Raw genomic sequence first — 21,862 nt, 5'->3', positions numbered from 1 at the left:
GGCCAACATCCCTACTGTCCAGGTTGTTTAAGTCTTTGTGAGATCATGTGAGCTGTACAGAAATAATCTGCAATGAGAACCAAAAAGTGGGGTCAAATTTGGTCAGAGACTGAGTGGCTGCTGTACTGTGAAGCCAACCCTTCAACATTCAAAGAGACATACACAATTCATGTCATAAGCAGCGCAAACAGCACAGACACATGTGTGTGGTTTTGGTATGACCACAGGGAAGGTAGGGGGACTGAAGGAAAAAGGCTGCCATGTCTCAAGTGTCTCATCTGCTATTTCATCACCATTAATTACAGACATTGAGTTGTCATACACTGGAATGCACTCCTGCCTTATTAGTCATGTTACTGCTAACAGTATCTGTAACCTTCAGAAAATGAAAATGTGTTCAAGGAAAACTCAGTCAACTTTTCTCTTCTCTTAGTAAAAGAGTTGATGCAGATTTGAAGTGTCTGTGACACTACTTTGCCTCTTTTTCAATTATAATCCAAGCAATAAAACATGTAGAGAGCAAAGAGTGCAACAGTATTAATATAACAGTATTAGTCTGAGCTTTGACTCCTTGAACAGCAGCCAACCAGTAGTAACACTGTTAAAGGAAAACTAGGGTTTATGAACTACTTGGGTAATTTCCGTGGATTTGATAAAGGATGTGCCGGTTGGATCTCCGGCTCTTCCTGTCCGCATGTGGAAGGGTTCTTAAGCAAGACACTGAACCACGAGTAGCTCCTGATGGGCCGGCCAGTGCCATGCATGGCGGCCCCACCCCCATCAGGGTGTGTGAATGGGTGAATGAGAGGTAAGGTAAGGTAGAAAGGTGCTATATATATATATATATATATATATATATATATATATATATATATATATATATATATATATATATACACATATATATATATATATATATATATATATATACACACATATCATGGTTTAACATTCTGATGGTAACAACACCTCTAAACATTTCTATTACGGCCGATACCGTAACTAAGGTCATTTTCAGGGCAGGCAGATGAAAAGTCTGTCAACTCTGGAGGATCATACATTTTCAGTCTGGGTAAGTGGGCTTTTTCACGTCAAGTTCTTTTACTGTCGGTTATCAATCCAGAGTCATAAAATGAGTGAAAACAGACGCTCTGGTCATGTCCTGACACGGAGACTGTTATTTGTGCTGCCAGATCTCCCAATTATATGGGCACATACTACAGGGTTTTGTCCTTTTATAAACTTTGGTACTGGTAGTAAATGAGATTTTATGATCCATGAGGTGTTCTAAAACGGGAAATGCGGCCAGGATAATCCACACTCATTAAACCCCACTGTGGAGGTGGGCGTGGTCTGGTCAGCTGCAGTGGAGAGGGGTGTGTGGATAGAGCAGGAGAGCAGTGCCGGGTGAGATGATTGTCTCAGCTGTTTGTTGTGCTAATTAAAGCTCTCCCTTTATTTGCAGTAGCGTGCTGGACCTTCAGCTGGCTGCCACACACCACAGAGAAAGGACTGGACTGTTGGAGGTGGTTTTGTTAGTGTTGTGAAAACCGGTAGCTGGGCCATTAACGTTGAGCCGTTAAGTGTGAGCAATCAGAGAAAATAAATACTGTTGGCCTGTAAAAGGTCTGTCTGCTGTGGTCTGTGTGAAGCTAACCCACGGTGGCAGCGAATCCTACAGTACACACAGAAAGGGAAGAGCTTCTAAAATGTTGAGTTGGAGGTTCATCTTTCCACAGAGTATGCAAGTGTCAATATGACTTATTAACACAGTGGATGTAATTTAGAGAGTATGCTATCATTTATTTGGGGTTAGAACATTCTAATTACATCCAGTAAAATATAATGTGATAAAAAATGAAACATTTTAATATTTCACATACTTACACCCTTTTGTACATGGTTTCACAGGGAGCATTCACACAGTAGGAGGTAAAAGGAGGAAGGAGAAACCCACTATAGTCAGCTGGTGTGCCATGAGGCCACAGCAGGCTCGGAGCCTGTGAGAACTTTCCTGTGGGAGGGCCACAGGAAGGTTCTCACGGGCTCGGCTTCATCCAATAGTTTCCCTCAATTAACTGGATTAATGTTAGTGTATGATGCCCAGGCGGGACAGATTACTAAAGGGATCCCTGCATGAGCCTCTGCTCCCCTGTGAACCTTAGTGGGGCTGCATGACTCTCTCTAAACCAGTGGTTCTCAAAGGGTTTCTGGTGTGCGCCCTTTAGAAAGCTGAAAGAAATCCCATCCCACCCCAAACACCCAAATTGACTGCATTTTAAGTTTTAGTAATCATAACTAGCTCAATTGAACTAAAAGAAATAATATTTATCAAGAGCATTAACACGTCTCATTAGTTTCTGTAATGCAAATGAAAAATGCAAGTCATGTTTTGTTCTGAGTGCTTTAGTTTATTTTTTTCTCGACAAAACTGTCACATTCACTGCCACATGGGTGGCAGTGAAGGTCAGGGGCCTCGACGGACCAGACCCGGGCAGCAGACGCTGGCTCTGGGGACGTGGAATGTCACCTCTCTGTGGGGGAAGGAGCCGGAACTGGTGCGGGAGGTGGAGCGCTACCGGTTAGATCTGGTGGGGCTTACCTCTACGCACAGTCTCGGTTCTGGAACCATACTCCTGGATAGGGGTTGGACTCTTTTCTTCTCCGGAGTCGCCCAGGGTGTGAGGCGCCGGGCGGGTGTGGGGATACTCACAAGCCCCCGGCTGAGCGCCGCTACGTTGGAGTTTACCCCGGTGGACGAGAGGGTCGCCTCCCTACGTCTGCGGGTTGTGGGGGGGAAAACTCTGACTGTTGTTTGTGCATATGCACCAAACAAGAGTTCGGAGTATTCGGCCTTCTTGGAGACCTTGAGTGGAGTCCTATATGGGGCTCCAGTGGGGGACTCCATAGTTCTGCTGGGGGACTTCAACGCGCACGTGGGCAATGATGGAGACACATGGAGAGGCGTGATTGGGAGGAACGGCCTCCCTGATCTAAACCACAGTGGTTGTTTGTTGTTGGACTTCTGTGCTAGTCATGGATTGTCTATAACGAACACCATGTTCGAACATAGGGATGCTCATAAGTGTACTTGGTACCAGAGCACCCTAGGCCAAAGGTCAATGATCGAATTTATAATCGTTTCATCTGATCTGAGGCCGTATGTTTTGGACACTCGGGTGAAGAGAGGGGCAGAGCTGTCAACCGATCACCATCTGGTGGTGAGTTGGGTCAGGGGGTGGGGGAAGATTCTGGACAGACCTGGTAAGCCCAAACGGGTAGTGCGGGTAAATTGGGAACGTCTGGAGGAGGCCCCTGTCTGACAGACTTTCAACTCACACCTCCGGTGGAGCTTTTCGTGCATCCCTGTGGAGGCTGGGGGCATTGAACCCGAGTGGACAATGTTCAAAGTTTCCATTGCTGAAGCTGCGGCGAGGAGCTGTGGTCTTAGGGTCTTAGGTGCCTCAAGGGGCGGTAACCCACGAACACCGTGGTGGACACCGGTGGTCAGGGAAGCCGTCCGACTGAAGAAGGAGTCTTTCCGGGATATGTTATCCCAGAGGACTCCGGAGGCAGTGGCAAGGTACCGAAGGGCCCGAAGGGCTGCAGCCTCTGCCGTGAAAGAGGCAAAGCAGCGGGTGTGGGAAAAGTTCGGAGAAGACATGGAGAAGGACTTTCGGTCGGCACCAAGGTGCTTCTGGAAAACCGTTCGCCACCTCAGGAGGGGGAAGCGGGGAACCATCCAAGCTGTGTACAGTAAGGATGGGACGCTGTTGACCTCAACTGAGGAGGTAATAGGGCGGTGGAAGGAGCACTTTGAGGAACTCCTAAATCCGACTAATACGCCCTCTATGGTAGAGGCAGAGCTGGAGGATGATGGGGGATTGTCGTCAATTTCCCTGGTGGAAGTTGCTGAGGTAGTTAAACAACTCCACAGTGGCAAAGCCCCAGAGATTGATGAGATCCGTCCAGAAATGCTTAAAGCTCTGGGTGTGGAGGGGTTGTCTTGGTTGACACGCCTCTTCAACATTGCGTGGAAGTCTGGGACGGTGCCTAAGGAGTGGCAGACCGGGGTGGTGGTTCCCCTTTTCAAAAAGGGGGACCAGAGGGTGTGTGCCAATTATAGGGGTATCACACTTCTCAGCCTCCCTGGTAAAGTCTTCTCCAAGGTGCTGGAAAGGAGGGTTCGGTCGATAGTCGAACCTCAGGTTGAAGAGGAATAATGCGGATTCCGTCCTGGTCGTGGAACAACGGACCAGATCTTTACTCTCGCAAGGATCCTGGAGGGAGCCTGGGAGTATGCCCAACCTACATGTGCTTTGTGGATCTGGAGAAGGCCTATGACCGGGTCCCCCGGGAGATACTGTGGGAGGTGCTGCGGGAGTATGGGGTGAGGGGGTCCCTTCTCAGGGCCATCCAATCTCTGTACAACCAAAGCGAGAGCTGTGTCCGGGTTCTCGGCAGTAAGTCGGACTCGTTTCAGGTGAGAGTTGGCCTCCGCCAGGGCTGCGCTTTGTCACCAATCCTGTTTGTAGTATTTATGGACAGGATATCGAGGCGTAGTCGGGGTGGAGAGGAGTTGCAGTTCGGTGGGCTGGGGATCTCATCGCTGCTCTTTGCAGATGATGTGGTCCTGATGGCATCATCGGTCTGTGACCTTCAGCACTCACTGGATCGGTTCGCAGCCGAGTGTGAAGCGGCTGGGATGAGGATCAGCACCTCTAAATCGGAGGCCATGGTTCTCAGCAGGAAACCGATGGAGTGCCTTCTCCAGGTAGGGAATGAGTCCTTACCCCAAGTGAAGGAGTTCAAGTACCTTGGAGTCTTGTTCGCGAGTGAGGGAACAATGGAGCGGGAGATTGGTCGGAGAATCGGCGCAGCGGGTGCGGTATTACATTCAATTTATCGCACCGTTGTGACGAAAAGAGAGCTGAGCCAGAAGGCAAAGCTCTCGATCTACCGGTCAGTTTTCGTTCCTACCCTCACCTATGGTCATGAAGGTTGGGTCATGACCGAAAGAACGAGATCCAGGGTACAAGCGGCCGAAATGGGTTTCCTCAGGAGGGTGGCTGGTGTCTCCCTTAGAGATAGGGTGAGAAGCTCAGTCATCCGTGAGGAGCTCGGAGTAGAGCCGCTGCTCCTTTGCGTCGAAAGGAGCCAGTTGAGGTGGTTCGGGCATCTGGTAAGGATGCCCCCTGGGCGCCTCCCTAGGGAGGTGTTCCAGGCACGTCCAGCTGGGAGGAGGCCTCGGGGAAGACCCAGGACTAGGTGGAGGGATTATATCTCCAACCTGGCCTGGGAACGCCTCGGGATCCCCCAGTCGGAGCTGGTTAATGTGGCTCGGGAAAGGGAAGTTTGGGGTCCCCTGCTGGAGCTGCTACCCCCGCGACCCGAGACCGGATAAGCGGACGAAGATGGACGAAGATGGACAAAACTGTCCATTATGTACTTTACATGTCTTCTTGCTGTCTGAATAGATGTGGCTGAATTTACTGGCTAAAACCTGAGTTAGCCCTGCCAGCAGCAGAGCTATCTTGCTTTTTATTTTTTCCAAATGAATCAGGTTCACACACCTTTACAGCAGACATTTTGACTTTTCATAATAACTTTAACAGTGGCTCAGTTGCAGCAAGTATGTGATGCAAGTTAGCAGTGGGTTATGTTAGGTACACCTGTGTTTGAAAAGAGTCGATCTAACTATGGATTCACTCCACATTTTCCACCATCACACAGATATGATTTATTATGTAAATTACAAGAACATCCAGCCCTAAAACATTAAGTAGCGTGGTTCACATCATTTGTCTAGACAGGGGTGTTAAAGTGGCCATATTATGCTCATTTTCAGGTTCATAATTGTGTTTTGAGATTGTATCAGAATAGGTTTCTATTTTTCATCTGCTGAAAAAATATGGTGTTTTCAAAAAACACCATATTTTTGTTTGTACTGCACATTGCTGCAGCTCATCTTTTCACCCTGTGTTTAGGTCTCTGTTTTAGCTACAGAGTGAGACCTCTCACTGCTGTAACATCTTTGTTGGCAGTCGCTAGCATGTTAGTGCTAGCATGCTGCGGTTAACCACCTCGTCTCAGCTAGTGACGTAGAAAGCCGTGCAGATTTTGCCCAGCTCACCCAGAGACTGAAGGCAGGACACATTCAGAAACCGTATCTCACTCTAAACAGCATGGATGGGTTTTTTCAAGTTTGTATGTGTGTGGAAGCACCAGAGACACAAAATAACACCCCAAATCCCAGAAAAAGTGATTTTTTCATAATATGGGCACTTTAAGTCTAACAAAATCATTATCATAATCATTTAGCATAGATTAAAAAAACTATGAATATTTTGAGACTTTCCTCCCAAGAAGAAGAACATTATTATTGTAACCCAAGCCATGATCTTCCCCTAACCCTAACAAGTTGGAGCTATGAGAATGGACTGGCAGGGCCAAACGGCAGCAGATTGTTCAAGTTGGACAGATGATATTAGTATTATATTAGTGGATACAGTTAAGATGACTTTTGATATCCACACTGCTGTACTGGGAACATTTCATGGGGGCTGCAGTTTTTGAATGCTGACAAAATAATTTTTGGTTTACCTTTGTTACAATTGCAAAGGTTTAAATTCTAATAGCAAGACAGACTCGTTTATCTCAGCATATGGCCGGTAAACCTCAGGATGCTGGACTTTCTAGGAAGACAGATGAAAGAAAAAGCTCAATGAGAGAATGCACTTACAGAAGCTAGCCTGGCTGTGGCAGCAGGATGTTGGCTGTCTGTTACTGAAGGCTGTAACTAAATATGAGGGAACAAACTTGCAAGAATCAACAGAGTATAAAGGAATTGTTTTCTTCAAGTGCTGTCAACTCCCCTCTGCCTGAACAAATGAGGAAGTTTACATGTCAAGTGATGCTAACAGTAAAAAAGCAGTATGAGCCGAGAGAAAGGGATTAGGCCTAGCACTTTGTAGCCACTGGATTCCATGGAGGCATTACAAAGCCAAACGTACAAACTGGTAACCTGAGACCAACACAGGATGTGAGAGACAGTGAAAACAGCATTTTCAACTCAACACTGATTGTACAGCTCCACTGTGAAGAGGAAGCTGCATGTCCCATCTGATCCCTGAAGTCTAATCTGTGATGATGACTGTGTTTCATTACTGGAAACACAGCACAGACTGAGAGAACATGGGCTGATCACAGCGCCGCAGGCATACATGGCTAAATCCACATAGAGGAACAGATTATTTCCAAGACATTAGCTCTTCATCCCAACTCAACCATAAAACATGGCTGTGTGATACAGTTCCTCAGCCAAATCATTTCCACTGGACAGTTTCAGTTTCAAAGCAGAAGACTATCACATGTCTTACACTAACTCTCTGATCAATTCAACTGAAAAACTGAAATAAAGAGCACCTCCGCTAACATCTGAAGACATGATACCATTTTTATGAAGTATAATATTTGGCCTCTTAAGCATCAGGGAAGATGAGCAGTGTGCTCCATCAAACAGGAATCTGCAGTCCGGCAAATATCCATGAAACACTTTCCCAAAATTGGAAATTAGACCACACAAAGTGGGATGCCAAAGAAAGCATGGCAAACCTCACTATAGGAGGTCAATTCACTTGAGCTGAAAAGGGTGCTAATGCACTATGGTAACGTTTGAAAGGCTCTCTCCTGCCAGCTGAAGACTGAATACGATTAAGCGAGGGGGGAATCCTCTCCCCGACTGCATTCCAGTTGATTAGCCACAAGATCCTGTTCAGAGACCCGCGCACACAAAGCCGGCCTGGCAGTGGCAGCGAGGCTCCTCGCACGCAGCTAGGCAACGGGGCTTTTGTGCAAACTTCTGGAACTCAGGACTCTGTTAAAAAAACAAGAAATGGTACCCCTTGGCTCAGGGAGGAGACCCTGGAGAAAACTGTTAGCCTGATCACTCCAGAAAAACAACCGCCTTCACATGCAGACACACGGCTTCATATCTGGGTTGTTTCCTCTGTGGAAAAAGAGGGCAGTCCATTGGGGAGATGAAAGGCATTTTTTCTGATATATGTTTTGTATTACAGTGACCATAATTACAAAGAAGAGGGAAATGTGGTAGCAGTAGAGCTGTATGCATGTTATAATGGGTTTATACTGTGCGAGACAGGAGTGGCTGCGAGGAGGTCAAATGGGCCCATTAGTACTGTCATACTCCTGAAAAAGTACGCTGAGTGCCACAACATAATTATTAATTAAATTAATTTAAATGATTTCTTTTTAGAAAAGTGTCATGGATAGAAAGGCATATTAATTGACATTTTCCTTGGTCGGTTTTCTGGAAATTTGGTTAAAATGTGTGCTACATTTAGAAGGAAACTTGTACTTGTATATACAGTAGTACTTCTGTTTTAAAACTGGAATCCTGGTTAAAGATAAGACAAACTTTATTCATCCCACACCAGGGACAATTACCCGTTACAGCAGCTCAAGAGTTTACAAAAGCAAAGGGAAAAAAGTGACAGAGTGAGAAAAATCAAAAACGATAAAAAATATAAATAGACCAAAAACGGAATGAAGCTATATAGACTCAAATAAATTTGAATAAACGCTATATACTTTATAATTACACCTTTCACTAAACAGATATGTGCATGCAGGATGAATTGCACAGGAAAGATTATGGCAGCTATAAAGCCTGGAGCAAACACCGACACAAGGAGGACAGGATGAGAGGTCACACCCTTCACGGCTTTCTATCAGCCTTCCCCTGTATTACACATCAAAGGTGCTCTTAGCGATTTTTTTAGGCTACAACCGTTTTGGTCACATACAGCAAACATCTCCTCACTATCCGCTAGCTGCCTGTCCCCTGAACACACTGTAAAAAAACATCTCCTCACTATCTGCTAGCTGCCTGTCCCCTGAACACACTGTAAAAAACATCTCCTCACTATCCGCTAGCTGCCTGTCCCCTGAACACACTGTAAAAAAACATCTCCTCACTATCTGCTAGCTGCCTGTCCCCTGAACACACTGTAAAAAAACATCTCATCACTATCTGCTAGCTGCCTGTCCCCTGAACACACTGTAAAAAACATCTCATCACTATCCGCTAGCTGCCTGTCCCCTGAAAACACTAAAAAACATCTCCTCACTATCCGCTAGCTGCCTGTCCCCTGAACACACTGTAAAAAAACATCTCCTCACTATCTGCTAGCTGCCTGTCCCCTGAACACACTGTAAAAACATCTCCTCACTATCTGCTAGCTGCCTGTCCCTTGAACACACTGTAAAAAACATCTCATCACTATCCGCTAGCTGCCTGTCCCCTGAAAACACTAAAAAACATCTCCTCACTATCCGCTAGCTGCCTGTCCCCTGAACACACTGTAAAAAAACATCTCCTCACTATCTGCTAGCTGCCTGTCCCCTGAACACACTGTAAAAAACATCTCCTCACTATCTGCTAGCTGCCTGTCCCCTGAACACACTGTAAAAAACATCTCATCACTATCTGCTAGCTGCCCGTCCCCTGAACACACTGTAAAAAACATCTCATCACTATCCGCTAGCTGCCTGTCCCCTGAAAACACTAAAAAACATCTCCTCACTATCCGCTAGCTGCCTGTCCCCTGAACACACTGTAAAAAAACATCTCCTCACTATCTGCTAGCTGCCTGTCCCCTGAACACACTGTAAAAAACATCTCCTCACTATCCGCTAGCTGCCTGTCCCCTGAACACACTGTAAAAAACATCTCCTCACTATCTGCTAGCTGCCTGTCCCCTGAACACACTGTAAAAGAAATGCCGTCCACAAACCGCAACAAAAACAAACTGGCCAACCTGCACCACCAAACATAACAAACAGTGTTCAAGTGTTCCAGCCAATAACCGACAAGAAGGATTTTGGGGTGGGGGTTGGGGGGTTAGTGCACGGAAGGGAGGGGGAGGGGACGGGATGAGGAGGAGGGAGGGGCGAGCTTGTTTGACAATACTTTGAACGTCAGCAAGAAGTAACGTCACCCAACATTGCTTAGAGCACCTTTAAGTGTAGACAACAAATAGAAAAGATCATAACCTTTCAGACACATTCCCACTCCCAGTGTCCATGGAGCTGATCACTTTTGTTAGCCAGCATATTTTCTGTTGAATAATGGGTTTGTGTTATCAGTAAATGTAATGTCGCTGCCATTAAAGAATGACCTCAGAGCTGATACTATGATAGTTTTGTGTATGTCAGTATGCGTCACATAACACCAACCACTGGGTAATCCAAACGTGCAGTAGCGTCTCACGTATTGCTACCACTGTGCGCCCTTTAGCGACATATGCTGAGGTTAGCACAAGCACATTGGTGTGCAAGTCAGTCACCCTCTGGCGAGCGGAGCTGGCAGAACCTCCTGCACTCAGGAACTATCCCCGTCAGCTACAACAGCAGTGGAGAGACAGTTATGTAGGAGACGAGTTGTGGACGTTGTGTCAGTGTTGCTCCACCGTTTGGGGTTCAAATTTGTGTTTCCTAGGATGGCTAGTACTCGTTGCTTTCGTTGGTTAGCTACATTAGGGTTTGAGCGTGAGGAGGGAGATTGGTTAGAGTCAGAGTAACAACACCAGGGTAAGCCAATCAGAGGCAGAGTAAGGCAGAGTAGGGCGGGACATTACTTCGCCATCCTAGGAAAGGCTAATTTGTGTGGAGACACGGTAACATGGGGCTAATGTAATGTAAGTACTGTACATGTAAGCCTCTTCTTGTGTTTAGGCCGTCGCCCTGACCTCTGTGGTTATGAAGTCCTTTGAGCTCCTTGTGCTTTCACACCTCAAAGCCATCACCGACCCCCTCCTGGACCCCCTGCAGTTTGCCTACAGAGCCAATAGGTCTGTAGACGATGCAGTCAATTTGGCCCTCCACTACATCCTCCGGCACCTGGACTCCGCAGGAACCTACGCCAGGATCCTGTTTGTGGACTTCAGCTCTGCCTTCAATACCATCATCCCGGCTCTGCTTCAGGAGAAACTCTCCCAGCTAGGTGGGCCTGACTCCACCTGCAGGTGGATCACTGACTTCCTGTCTGACAGGAAGCAGCATGTGAAGCTGGGGAAACACGTCTCCGACTCACAGACCATCAGCACCGGATCCCCTCAGGGCTGTGTTCTTTCTCCTCTGCTCTTCTCCCTGTACACCAACAGCTGCACCTCCAGTCACCAGTCCGTCAAGCTTCTGAAGTTTGCGGACGACACCTCCCTCATCGGACTCATCTCTGATGGAGACGAGTCTGCCTACAGGTGGGAGGCTGACCACCTGGTGACCTGGTGCAACCAAAACAATCTAGAGCTCAACGCTCTAAAGACAGTGGAGATGGTTGTGGACTTCAGAAAGAACCCAGCCCCACCTGCCCCCATCACCCTCTGTGGCTCCACAATTGACACTGTGGAGTCTTTCCGCTTCATGGGAACTACCATCTCCCAGGACCTCAAGTGGGAGCTGAACATCAGCTCCCTCGTCAAGAAAGCACAACAGAGGATGTACTTCCTGCGGCAGCTGAAGAAATTCAACCTGCCAAAGACAATGATGGTGCACTTCTACACAGCCATCATTGAGTCCATCCTCACATCCTCCATCACCATCTGGTACGCTGCTGCCACTGCCAAGGACAAGGGCAGGCTGCAGCGTGTCATTCGGTCAGCTGAGAAGGTGATTGGCTGCAATCTGCCGCCGCTCCAGGACCTATACGCCACCAGGACTCTGAAGCGTGCTGGAAAGATTGTGGCTGACCCCTCCCACCCCGGACACAAGCTCTTTGAGCCACTCCCCTCTGGCAGGAGGATGAGGTCCATCAGGACCAAAACCTCACGCCACATAAACAGTTTTTTCCCCTCCGCCACTAGCCTTATTAACAAGGCCCGGAATCCATCCTTACTCTCTCCACACCCCACTGTAAATACTCTGTAACTACTGTACCTACTCTGTACCTACTCTGTACCTACTCTGCTGTAGCATTCCTTTTTACTACTGTTTAACTTATTTTACTATTTATTTAATTTTATTTTATCGTTATTAATACATACTGTGTGTATATGTTTATACTTATATTGTTTATATTCTTTTTATCCTTCTTATATTTGTATGTGTGACATGCTCCAACAACACCATGACAAATTCCTCGTATGTGCAACGTACTTGGTAATAAAGCCCTTTCTGATTCTGATTCTGATTCTGATTCTGATTCTATGGTTTGTTGGGGCTCAGTGAACCAGGAAACGGTTGAGTCAAAGCTGCTTCTCTGAATATTGCTGTTCAGCCTGCTGGGGGTGTGATGGGCTTTTTTTTTTTTTTTTTTTTTTTTGCTTCACTCCCACTCATCAGCGTTGCAGCTGTGTTCAGTGAAGCGAACGTCATCCACAAGCGACAGCAGTCGGCGGGGACGAGGCAGCCGGCAGCTGCCTTCAACCTCCTACCTAACAGTCGGCTCTATCGCCTAGTTTTTATTATACTAATAAAGTGTTTTTAAAACCAAAGATACATTTTTACGTGTAAGTAAGTATTAGCCTCACGCTAATTTATCAAGACTAGGCCTACCGGCTAAACTAACGCTAGCTTCATGGCAACCTCTACACCTGGCGAGTCCCCACTCCCCCTCAGGATTTCCTCGTTGTTCAATAATACAAACAAAGAAATTGCTGACCTCAGGGAAGATGTTCGTCGGCTTTCCGAGGACTTAAAAACCAAAGATGCTTTGTTAACCGCCTGCTTGGACGTGGCTCATAATCAGTCGCTCCGGATCTCATCTCTCTCGGCGGCCTTCCAGGATACCGCGCCATGGGACCCAGCTGCCTGCCCACGCCCATCGTCCTGCTCGACACCGGTTGTCAAGCCACCCTGGACTGAGGTGGTTTGCGGCCGAAAGAGAGCCTCGGGTAGGGCTCCATCGCCTCCTGCCCTCAGCCTCTCCAACCGCTTCAATGCTTTGTCGGAGTCGGAGCCGGTGGTGGCCAGTGCGGCTCACCGGGCTCGCCCCGCTTCAAAGCAGACTGACCAGCCGTCGTCACGGAAGACGATTGCTACCGCGCGGCGAAAGCTTCTGAGGGATGCGGTAGTCAGACGGTCCGGTGGCCTACACTGCCTGGATCGGCCAAATGACAACGTTCCTCAAAAACAATCTCCACAACCGAACGGTAAGCATTCTTCCTCTTCTTTTCCCTGCCCATCTGAAACCGACACTGACTGTTCTGCTCCCGTCACCGGCTATCCACACCCCCCCACTCCTCGTCCGCTCTTCCCCCTAACCACAGTAATTATTGGGGACTCCATCACTAGAGACCTACGGTTTCATAATGCTGTCACACACTGTTTTCCCGGAGCCAAAGTTGCAGACATCCTGGCTAAAGTTATGGACCTGATACCCTCATTTCCGACCTCTATCAAACGCATCGTGGTCCATTGTGGACATAACGACATGTCCACTCGGATTCAGGAGTGTGAGCGCACAAGGCGAGACTTTACCACTCTCATTGAGGCTTTAAAAAGCACTGGGAAGTCGGTTTTTATTTCGGGCCCACTTCCATCTCTAGGTCGCGGATCAGGCCTCTTTAGCAGACTACTCTCCCTTAACACCTGGCTCCAGCTCACATGCAGCATTCACAAGATAGGTTTTATTGACAACTTCAATCTGTTTTGGGAACGTGGCTCCCTGTTCAGCAGGGATGGGATTCATCCCAATACACGCGGAAGCCAGATGCTACGTGGAAATTTGCACCACGCCCTGCATACCCAGACCTCTGATTGACTGTTTACATCCCGTAAACACTCCCACAAGCACACTGACCAGACACACTCTCCCAAAGTCAATAATCAGAGATACAGCGCTACACACCCCTCTGTGCTCCCTTCAGAGCAATCACCCATTCATAATCCCATAACCACCGTGTCTGTCCCCCGACTGAGACCGATTAAACCAAACGCTAACAAAAGAGGTGCTATACTAAACAACCTAATTGGAATTAAAACAACCACTGCAACGATAGAACAGAATAGGAAAATCAAATGTGGACTATTAAATATTAGATCTCTGTCATCGAAAGCATTATTGGTAAACGAATTGATATCAGATAACCACATTGATTTATTCTGCCTCACCGAAACCTGGCTGGGCCATGACGAATATGTTAGTTTAAACGAAGCCACTCCTCCCAGTCATAATAATACCCAAATTCCACGAGGCTCAGGCCGAGGAGGGGGAGTTGCAGCCATATTTGACTCGAGCCTGTTAATTAATCCTAAACCTAAACTAAATTATAACTCGTTTGCAAGCCTTGTTCTTAATCTTCAACACCCAACATGGAAAACAGTACAGCCAATTATATTCGTTGTTGTTTACCGAGCACCAGGTCCATATTCTGAGTTTTTATCTGAATTCTCAGAGTTTTTATCATGCGTAGTCCTTCAATCAGACAAAGTACTTATTGTAGGTGATTTTAATATCCATGTGGACATTGAGAGCAATAGCCTTAGTACTGCTTTCAATTCACTGCTAGATTCTATTGGTTTCAGTCAGAGTGTGCATGAGGCCACGCACTGTTTTAACCACACCCTCGACCTTGTGCTAGAATATGGCATCAAAATTGACGATTTAATAGTATTTCCGCAGAATCCTTTATTATCAGACCATTTTTTAATAACTTTCGAATTCCTACTACCAGACTATACGAAATTAAATAAAAGTTTCTACACTAGATGCTTATCTGACAGTGCTATAGCTAAATTTAAGGAAGCTATTCCAACAGCACTTAACTCAATGTCATGCCTTAATATAACAGAGGACTGTTATGTTAACTCTAGTCCCTCCCAACTTGATAACTTTGTAGACGCTGCTACGGCCTGCCTACGGACTACTTTAGACTCGGTTGCTCCTCTCAAAAAGAAGATGATGAAGGAAAGGAAACTAGCACCTTGGTATAACTCCCAAACTCGCAAATTAAAACAAATCTCACGAAAACTTGAAAGTAAATGGCGTTCCACCAAACTGGAAGAATCTCGTGTGGATTGGCAAGATAGTCTAAAAAATTATAGGAGGGCCCTCAGAAATGCCAGATCAGACTATTACTCAACACTAATAGAAGAAAATAAGAACAACCCAAGGTTTCTTTTCAGCACTGTAGCCAGGCTGACAGATAGTCACAGCTCTATTGAGCCATCTATTCCTATAGCTCTGAGCAGTGATGACTTCATGACCTTTTTTAATGATAAAATTATAACAATTAGAGAAAAAATTCATCACCTTCTGCCCACAGCTTCCAACGACTCACCATTGGGCACAGGAGGGCTAGAGAGAACGATAAGACCTGATACTTATTTAGACGGCTTTTATCCTTTAGACCTCCAACAATTAATGTTAAGGGTCTCTTCAGCTAAGCCAACTACCTGTCTCTTAGACCCCATTCCAACGAAGCTACTTAAAGAAGCACTACCCGTGGTCAACACCACATTACTAGATACGATCAATATGTCCTTATTAACGGGTCACGTACCGCAGTCTTTTAAAGTAGCTGTGATAAAACCTATTCTGAAAAAACCCACCCTCGACCCTGAGGTCTTAGCCAACTATAGACCTATATCTAACCTCCCGTTTCTCTCCAAAATCCTTGAGAAGGTAGTCGCTAATCAATTGTGTGACTTTCTGCATAGAAATAGTCTATTTGAAGACTTTCAGTCAGGATTTAGAATGCATCATAGCACAGAGACGGCACTGGTGAAAATCACTAACGACCTTCTAACTGCTGCTGACAAAGGACTTGTCTCCGTACTTGTCTTATTAGATCTTAGTGCTGCATTCGACACTATTGACCATACCATCCTCTTACAGAGACTGGAACATTTAGTTGGCATTAAAGGAATCGCACTAAGCTGGTTTAAGTCCTATTTTTCTGAGCGATCCCAATTTGTTAATATTAACGATAAACCATCCAAATACGCTAAAGTTAGCCATGGCGTTCCTCAAGGCTCAGTGCTTGGACCAATTCTATTCTCTTTATATATGCTTCCTCTAGGCAATATTATTAGGAAACACTCAATTAACTTTCACTGTTACGCAGACGACACCCAATTATATCTGTCAATTAAGCCAGACGAAAGCGGTCAGTTAGCAAAACTTCAAGCGTGCATTAAAGATATAAAATCCTGGATGACCCACAATTTTCTGATGTTGAACTCAAACAAAACGGAAGTTATTGTGCTGGGACCCAAGCACCACCGAACTTCATTATCTAAATATATAGCTACCCTAGATGGTATTGCCCTGGCCTCCAGCACTACTGTCAGAAATCTAGGAGTCATTTTTGACCAGGATCTATCCTTTAACGCCCACTTAAAACAAACCTCAAGAACAGCCTTTTTCCATCTTCGTAACATTGCCAAAATCAGGAACATCCTGTCTCAAAACGATGCTGAAAAACTAGTCCATGCATTCGTAACTTCCCGGCTGGACTACTGTAATTCTTTACTATCAGGCTGCTCAAATAAGTCCCTCAAGACCCTCCAGCTGATCCAGAATGCTGCAGCACGTGTTCTGACAAGAACTAACAAAAGAGATCACATTTCTCCTGTATTAGCTTCTCTGCATTGGCTTCCTGTAAAATCCAGGATTGAATTTAAAATCCTTCTCCTGACCTACAAAGCACTAAATGGTCAAGCACCATCATACATAGAAGAGCTTTTAGTACCTTATTGTCCCACTAGAGCACTGCGCTCCCAGAACTCAGAGCTACTTGTGGTTCCTAGAGTCTCTAAAAGTAGAATGGGAGCCAGAGCCTTCAGCTACCAGGCTCCTCTCCTGTGGAACCAGCTCCCAACTTGGGTTCGGGGGGCTGACATCGTCGCCACATTTAAGAATAAACTGAAAACCATCATCTTTGATAAAGCTTATAGTTAGGGAGTGAGGAGTTGCAGCATAGTAGAGTAGAGTAGAGGGAGGCAGGAAGTACAAGCCCGTTCCGGCAGGGGAGAGTACGAGCCCGGTCCAGGGCCCCTCTCTTTAGCCTGCCTCTCTTAGTTATGCTATTATAACTCTAGACTGCTGTGGGAAGCTCCTTCCAAGGACACAATGAGCCGCTCCCTCTTCTCTCTTTTCACTTGTCTCCTTTTGTGTGCATCTTAGTCCCAGAAATGCCTGTTACTAACCTAGCTCTGGGGAGTTTTCTCCCCGGAGTCCCTTTGCTTCTTCTTCACCCAGAACATCGCCTTGGAATTGGGTGGCACCTACACCGGGGTCCTGGGTGCAGCTGACGCTATGGACTTACTACACCCTGCTACGCTCTGCGTTTCCCCGCAGTGTCCGACTGCGTCCTGCCGCGTCCAACCGCGTCCACCCAGGCTGCTGTGCCACACTACACCCCGTAACGCCCTGCTGTGCCCTACTATGACATGAACTACTATGACTACCATTGTGATCACTGCTTCACTATCTTTATTATGACTATTATTGCCACCATTCACCACTCCCCCAACTGGTGCCGTCAGACACCGCCTACCAAGAGTCTGGGTCTGTCCGAGGTTTCTTCCTAACAAAAAAAGGGAGTTTTTCCTTGCCACTGTCGCAATAGCTACTGCTAATGCTTGCTCTTGAGGCAACCACTGTAATAGTTGGGGCTTCGTAAAGTACAGAGTTTGGTCTAGACCTACTCTATCTGTAAAGTGTCTCGAGATATCTCTTGTTATGATTTGATACTATAAATAAAATTGAATTGAATTGAATTCAGAGGAACAACTGGGATGGGGGGGTGCCCACATGATAACCTCAGTGACATACCTGTTCTCTGTAGCTGTAATAATTTAACAAAGAAATGACATGCCGCTAACCCCTGGAACAATATTTACTGTAACAATAATGTCTGTTAATATTGTTACACATTATGTAATATCAGGACTAACATGGTGTGTGTCTTTAGTGAGATGAAGTTTCAGAAAGTGTGCCAGCTAAATCAGATTTCCACAACACTATGACAGCCCTGAATTACACCTTTCAAACCAGTGTTTAGCTGCTGAGTAATGCTGAGTCAATGGCGCCCATGGTGTGTCTTCTTCTTTCTGCTCACCATGCTGCACTGAACCCAGCTGTCAGCAGCCTCCATGACTGATAGCGAGCAGGCAGCTGTGCATCAGCAGTTGATATCCAAAGCATGCCAGGAATGTAGCTGCTAGTGCCCGCCTGTCAACATCTCCAACAGCAGCCCATTCAAAACCCCAACCACAGAAGGTTTCATTCACGTTTGTGGGTGTGAGGATTTCAGATCTGGCCAACGAGGAAGTGATGTGAGCCGCTCACTGACCCCAAACACACAACGGCCTTTAACCTACATGTCAGAAAAGGAATGTTGTGTTTCCATTAGTTACTCCCCATACTGCTCCAGATAATAGGTTTTAGATTACAGTCTACAAATGATTAGCTGAAGGGAGCAGGGGGAATTTAACAGGACCCAGCAATAAAAAAAAATCCTAGATGGTGACTTTTGGGGACAAAGCCTTAGCTTTCTAATGTCTAATGTTACACACCAACCAGACGGCCGACCGTCGGCAGAAAAGGCAGTCAGACTGATCAGTCGGGTCCCCGAGGTCCAAAAAATGCCTCAAAACACACTGAGGCGACGCCGACTTGAGCATACCCTCTGCGCGTGTGCGAAATGTAATACGTCTCCATAGCAGCAGGCGGCGCTACTCTGTATTGTCCCCCAAAAAATGAAAACCGGCAGCTGATAGGACGAACGCGTCACGTGGTTCTTTTTTCTCCGGAAATTCACAGCCAGACTGTCATGGCGACTTGTTCAGAATACGATCTCATATTGGACTAAAATAGTTCACCGAAACGTGTTTCTGAAAACATTTTAAGCAAAAAATAGGCCGTGCAGCTGCTGAATCTGTCTTCATTTCAGATCAACAAAGGTCAGTTTAAAAGATTTTCATCAGATTTTGAGCGGCTCATCCACTCACCATTTCCGGGTGAGTCCCGACTGCCCTGTCTCCGACTGAACATGTCGAGTCGACCAAAATGAAGGCCGACGGCTCCTCCAACGGACGACGGCACGAACACACCGAACAGACTCGAGTCACCGACCTTGCCAGACTGTCCGACGGCCGATAATTGCGTTGGTGTGTCAGGGCCATTAGACTTCTAACTACCCCCCCTCCCAGAAAAAAGCCAGCTTCTCATATTACATCATATGTTCTTTACCAGTGGTGAAAAATGAAGCGCTGTTCACACTTTAAACACCACCTTTGAAACCAATGTATCAAATTTCCCTCGAGGAGGCCTACACATCCAGCTGGAAACCAACCTCTGCACTGAGGATGAAACATTCAAAACACCATCAAAAGATCATTTTTGACAGAAAGATTTGGAACGGGATAATGGAACCCCTGGCTTGTTGTCACCAGCATTAGGAATAATAACAGAGCTGTAATATGTTCAAATTCTTATAGTGCATTTCTCCAGACTGGCTGACATTACAGAAATAACTAATGTCCCTTGCATATAGAGAACACACAGCGAGTGGAGCAGAAAGAGGAAGTGGACAATGGAAGAGAAGATTGGACTGCAGCCAGTCACAGAACTTTTTAACACCAATGCTGCAATATGAAGGCTGTAGAACTGGAGGAGGCTGGTAGGATCATTTCACACAGCTCAGTCCTAATATTTGAATTTACATAGACTACATTTACTTTTGTTTGTTTACTTACACTCTAAATATCAATGAGTTTAGATTATTTTTGTAATCATATTCTTGCATATATACAGTATATAACCATACTAAGTTATTTGCCTATACCTACAAATAAACTAATTTTATAATTACATACATGAGATATAGAGCATAATATATATTCTAGTATAGATAGTCTAGTTCCAGCATGACGGAGGTCCTGCATAAATACAAACTACTAAAAGTCAAACGTGGGGTATACTCGCCGTAGCCGACCTGTCGAGCGCCAGTGTGACGTCATGGGAGCGCCGTAACTGTTTATACTCGCGCGTGGTGGTCGCTCGGCTGCAGCGACTGTAAAACGGCCATTAGTCTGCTGATGCCCCCCTCCCCCCAGGAGTGGAGATGCATTCTGGTCGGAGAGAGTTCTCTCATCACAACACTAAAAACCAAAGTAGTGAATGTGAGTGCAGAAGGAACACAGATACAGACCACAGCGCAGCTATTTTCCTCTGTACACTTTACATGTGAGGGATCAGGGACATGACTATATGATGAGTGTGAAGAAAGTGGTCAGAATGGAAGGCCCCCCCACCCTCTGATTCCACTCAGAACTCAGCCATCTGTCTTTCCTGCACCAGTTAGGGACAGAGAGCCAGAACCAGATTAAAACAATACTTTGACCCCCTCACTAATCCCAAGATCAGTTCAGTGCTAGCTCGGTGTAGCGGCGAGGCAGAGAGGTCTGTGCTGACAGGAGCATGTGTGGTGGACAAAATGGGCCATAAATACCCCAGAGAATACAGAGCAAATATTTACGGCTATGTTATCTGTTTAATCACTGCCAAGCATTTGTGCATTTTGTGCACAGAAATCGGATGCTGACACACTGTTGGCTAATCCTCAGGTCACTGCTGGAAATAAACCCTCTGGCATCCATGCCACAGCTGCACCAGATGTGACAGCAATTGAAATAAATAGTACAGAGGTCAACCTAAACAAGACTAATGGCGTGATCACACCCAGGCCTTTTCACGCAAATTTGGCAGCGCATCCACATACAAAGTCAATGCAAAGAGGCGAAATGTGGTAGCTATATAAACAGGTATGAGACTTACAGATTTTGTCAAAAAGTTGTTTCCCAATTCTTTTTACTCTTCACATTATACTAATAAAAATGACGTGTAAATGCTGTATAAGTGGCCTTGTGAAGCGAAAGTTCCCAGGGAAACTCGGAGCAGTCTCATGGTCAGGATGATGATGTGTGGCGTCTGCCGACACTGGTGTTCCTGGTACAATGAGAACATCTTATCAAAGTTCCTGTACAATACCAGCTCAGGGTTTTCCACTAGTGCATACAATGTCTAGCTGGGTGAAAATATTAAAATATTGGCCAGCTGTTAAAATATCATCAAATAATCATCGTTGACCTGTCATTAAAGCTGACTTTCCCTTTACATTTCTCAAAGACTGACCAGCGAAATCAAATGAAATTTGATTTGGACATAGTCAGGGTCATCAAACTAAAGGCCAACACGCATAGAGAAAGCTACATTATAAATATATCAGTGTACGTATGGACTAGGCCTGAGCATCACTACCAACAATCTCACACATTGTTTATAGTATATATAGTACTAAGTACAAGAAGCACTTGGTTAAGTAGGCCTGTGTTGCAGCGCAACAAAGAAGACAAGCCTCCCAAAGCCTCGGAGGTTGAGGAGCTGTGCCAGTCTTGTAGCCCTAATCACCTCCCGGGCCCGGCTTCATTGTCCAGGAGCACGGAGCAGAAAAGGCCCCCTGGGCTCCGCAGAGAGAGCCTCCATCCTTTGACTGGGACCTTACAATGAGTCCCCCACCCGTTGGCTAGCAATTACCACAACACCACCGTGAGACCACCTGTGGTCGTCGGGGGTACAAACTCACATGGGCCCTCCCACTTTGTTAAAGTACAATTATTTTTGTAGATTTGGCAATCATTCCTATCCGTAATAATACACCAATAGGAATGACTAATAACAATCATATTGGGAATAATATGATTGACCTGTGCTAAAAAGAAGTCTAATGGTACAACGAGAGAACCAAGGTGAAATGTTAATAGATCACCCAAACTGTCTGTTGTAAAGATCCGTCACCGTTTACAGACTGATCCTGTGATTGTAAGGATTATTATT

The 21,862-nt window shown here is 46.0% G+C and overlaps 1 protein-coding gene across 5 annotated transcripts in view; it reads right to left on the bottom strand.

The window, feature by feature from the left end:
• The window catches only part of ankrd6b (ankyrin repeat domain 6b), a 56,867-nt gene that overhangs the window by 28,248 nt on the left and 6,757 nt on the right, over nt 1-21,862 (bottom strand). The window lies entirely within an intron of this gene.

This window comes from Sander lucioperca, chromosome 19, assembly GCF_008315115.2.
Source record: "Sander lucioperca isolate FBNREF2018 chromosome 19, SLUC_FBN_1.2, whole genome shotgun sequence".
Classification (NCBI taxonomy): domain Eukaryota; kingdom Metazoa; phylum Chordata; class Actinopteri; order Perciformes; family Percidae; genus Sander; species Sander lucioperca.
This window is presented reverse-complemented; position numbering and strand designations above follow the sequence as displayed.